The following is a 4,219-nucleotide window of genomic DNA, read 5'->3' as shown; positions in this document are numbered from 1 at the left end:
GCTGCCTCCTAAAGTTCGGCTTGGGATACTTACCCACTGTCAGTGTGCTGAAAGTGACGCTTGTGAGGTGAGATTCCAGCGCATCTCTGCTGACCATGAGGAGGTGAGAATCGACCAGAGAGACAAACCAATGTCTGATTCTGATCTAAGTAATCTGTTAAGTAGGCTGCATATAGGAGGTACTCCGGAACAGCAAGCAAAGCTTGGTGTACTATTAATGAAGCATGCAGATGTGTTCGCAGTTCGTGATGAAGACCTGGGATACACAGATCGGGTAAAGCATGAGATCCACTTGACAGATGATACTCCCATTTCTCAGCCATATCGCAGGATACCACCGACTCAGTTTGAGGAGGTCAAAGAGCATATCTCGGGTTTACTTCGGAAGGGGGTCATACAGGAAAGCTCAAGTTCCTTTGCATCACCCATCGTTCTGGTGCGCAAAGCTGATGGAAGTCTGAGACTGTGTGTGTGGATTATAGGAGACTAAACTCCAAGACTAAACGTGATGCTTTTCCATTGCCGCGCATCGATGAGAGCTTGGATGTGTTGGGTGGAGCGCAAGTATTCTCGACAGTGGATCTTGCTAGCGGTTACCATCAAGTTGCGGTCCATGAGAAGGACAGACCTAAAACAGCCTTCACTACACCGTTTGGCCTTTATGAGTACCGGCGGATGCCCTTCGGGCTATGCAATGCACCCGCATCGTTCCAGCGGCTCATGCAGGCCATCATGAGTGACTTAGTTTTCCAAATTGTGCTCATCTACTTAGATGACTTGTTGGTGTACTCGTCCACCTTTCATGAACATCTGGTGCGCCTTGAAACGGTGTTTAAGAGGTTGAAAGAAACTGGGCTGAAGGTGAAAATAGAAAAGTGTCATTTCTTGCAGACAGAAGTGAGATTCCTTGGCCATCAAGTTTCAGCTCAAGGTGTGAGTACAGACCCTGATAAGATAAGTGCAGTTCGGGAATGGCCAGTCCCTAGCACTCTCAAGGAACTCAGATCATTCTTGGGGTTCTGTAGTTATTACAGAAGATTCATCGAAGGGTTCTCCCAGATAGCCGGGCCGTTGCATGATGTAGTGAATGTGTGCCTCAGAGAGACAAGTCCCGTCAAGGCAGCTCAGGTGTTTAAGAGCTCTTGGTCTTCCCAGTGTCAGACGGCATTTGAACGTCTCAAAGACAAACTTACCAGTGCCCCAACACTGGGGTATGCTGATTTCACGCTTCCCTTTGTGATTGAAACTGATGCGAGCAACCTGGGGTTGGGAGCAGTCTTGTACCAGCATCAAAAGGGTAAGAAGACTGTGATCGCATATGCCAGTAGGAGGTTGAGGGGGGCTGAGAAAAATGATCAAAATTACAGCAGCATGAAGCTGGAACTGTTAGCGCTTAAGTGGGCAGTCACTGACAAGTTCCGAAGTTATCTGCTGGGGTCCAAATTCACCATCATTACAGACAACAACCCCCTCTGTCACCTCACGACTGCCAAATTAGGAGCCATTGAACAGCGTTGGGCTGCCCAGCTTGCTGTTTTTGATTTTGAAGTCAAATACCGTCCTGGACGATGCAACACTGCTGCTGATGCCCTTTCCAGGATACCAGGATCCAGTGAACCAGACTCGGAGAGCGAAGACGCAGAGTATGATGGCTTTGTGGCGATCTGTAACTCGCTCAGGACAGGAACCGTTCTCGGGCCAGATCTGTTAGCAACTGGTTTAGAGTACAGCAAAGTCAGACAGCTGCAGGCATCCTTGGCTGGAGAAGATGATGTTGTGGGTGAGAATACTCCCACTTTGCCAGGGCCTTCAAAGGCAGAACTTCGTCAGTTTCAGGAGTCGGATCCAACGCTCAGTGTGTTCAAGAAGTTCTGGAGTCGACAAAATAAACCTACCAAGCCAGAGAGGTTAGGTTTGCCCAGATCCGTGTGTTCCCTGTTGAAACAGTGGCCAAAGATCAGAGAAAAAGATGGTCTCTTATACCGTGTAATCGAAGATGTCCATACTGGTGAATGTCACCAGCTGCTGTTGCCCACCTGCCTGACAGATCAAGTCCTGAAAAATGTCCACGATCAGATGGGTCATCAGGGGATCGAGAGAACCTTAGGCCTGTTGAGGCAGAGATGTTTCTGGGGAGGAATGTATGAGGATGTGGAACAGTGGGTGAAGCAATGTCAATGCTGTGTGTTAGCAAAGATGCCGCAACCCAAGATTAAGGCACCTTGGGCTTCATTCTTGGCCTCCCGGCCACTGGAGGTTGTAGCAGTCGACTTTACAACCCTTGAACCAGCCACAGATGGGCGAGAAAATGTTCTAGTAGTGACTGATGTGTTCACAAAGTGCAGTCAAGCATTTCCCACTTGTGACCAGAAGGCCGAGACCACCGCCAATATCCTTCTCAGAGAATGGTTCCTGAAGTATGGAGTTCCCCAACGACTACACTCTAATCAGGGCAGTAACTTTGAAAGCACTGTGATTGCGGAGCTCTGCAAGTTGTGTGGGGTCAAGAAAACTCGCACAACATCGCATCACCCCCAGGGCAATCTACAATGTGAAAGGTTCAATAGAACCCTTCATGACCTCTTGAAGTCTTTCCCACCTGAAAAGAAGCGCAGATGGCCGGACCATTAATCTGAGCTTGTTTATGCATATAACGTAGGTATTCAAAGGCAGAACTTCGTCAGTTTCAGGGGTCAGATCCAACGCTCAGTGTGTTCAAGAAGTTCTGGAGTCGACAAAAGAAACCTACCAAGCCAGAGAGGTTAGGTTTGCCCAGATTTGTGTGTTCCCTGTTGAAACAGTGGCCAAAGATCAGACAAAAAGATGGTCTAAAGGTTCAATAGAACCCTTCATGACCTCTTGAAGTCTTTCCCACCTGAAAAGAAGCGCAGATGGCCGGACCATTAATCTGAGCTTGTTTATGCATATAACGTAACGCCACACTCATCCACAGGGTACTCACCGTACTATCTGTTCTTCGGGGTCCAGCCGCATCTGCCAGTTGATGCTCTGTTGGGCCAGGAGACCGTAACAGATGATAAGCCTGACTGGTTAAAAGTGCACCAAGAATGTCTCCGAGATGCCCATGGTCGAGCAAAGGAATATGCTGAACGGAAAGCTGTGGAAAGAGCAAGGCAGTATGAGGAGAAGGTATGCTGCCCAGCTGTAGAGGTGGGGCAACATGTGTACCTGCGACACCGCCCACCTGGACGCAACAAGATTTAGGACGCCTGGTCTTCCACTGTGTACAGAGTGTTAGAGGTTCAAGGGACCACGTACACTGTGGAGCCTTTTGAAGGGGGTCCAGCAAAGAGAGTGCACAGGTCCAACCTCAGGCTTTGCACTAATCCATTCCCCGTGCCAGTGCCAAGGTGTCGAAAACCACCTGTCCGAGATGTAATGACCTCAGGTTCAGAGCCAGAGATGCCATCACTGGAGGCAGAGTGTGTTCTAGTGAAGAAAGTGCTGTGTCCTAGGGAGACAGCAACAGCAGCTTCAATACCTGAGTGTGCAGAACAGCCAGTTCCTGAGCCCGGAGACTGTTTGAATCATCAGGTGGAGCATCCTGCCAGGAGGGGTGACTGTGCAAGATCCGAGAATCAGGAGATAACGGATGATACCCTGGAAGTGACATCAGCATCGGTTGAGCCAGGAGCAGAAAGTGTCCACTTACCTGTTGAGGATCCAGTGATGAGACCTGTGCCTACTCCTAGGAAAATAAGAAAAGGAAGTGTTAGGCAAGAAGATAATTGTCCCACTGTGCGTAAAACGCAGAGTACCACTGCAGGAGTACACAATAACCCGTACCGATTGCCCAAATGTGCATGCAATGCAGTGTCTTTCAGTCCTGATGTGCTCTCCCAGGTGCTTGCTGGAATGGTCCTTATACAAAATATGCAGTGTTGGGGGTCCTCCAGGAACGTGGTTGGGAACCACTGCTTTATACCACAGGGCAGCTTCAATGGGGGCAAGATTATTAGTGTTGATAGTCACCGAGAACATTGACATTCAGCAAGGGAGAGTGTCACCAGGTTGAAAAGTTGTTGTGTCAAACACAAGACTGTTTTTTTTTTTCACACTCTGGTGTAAGTGTACTGCATATACAGTGTGTATTAATGCTGCTCTCATCCCTTGGTGAAATGTTACACTGGCCCTTTAAAGGAACACTCCACTATTTTTCTGGGAGTGATAATTTTCCAACTCCCCTAGAGTTAAACAG

Source organism: Sinocyclocheilus rhinocerous, unplaced genomic scaffold (genome assembly GCF_001515625.1).
Source record: "Sinocyclocheilus rhinocerous isolate Xijiao unplaced genomic scaffold, SAMN03320098_v1.1 scaffold8182, whole genome shotgun sequence".
In the NCBI taxonomy this organism is placed as follows: domain Eukaryota; kingdom Metazoa; phylum Chordata; class Actinopteri; order Cypriniformes; family Cyprinidae; genus Sinocyclocheilus; species Sinocyclocheilus rhinocerous.
Note: the sequence above shows the minus strand (reverse complement) of the source record.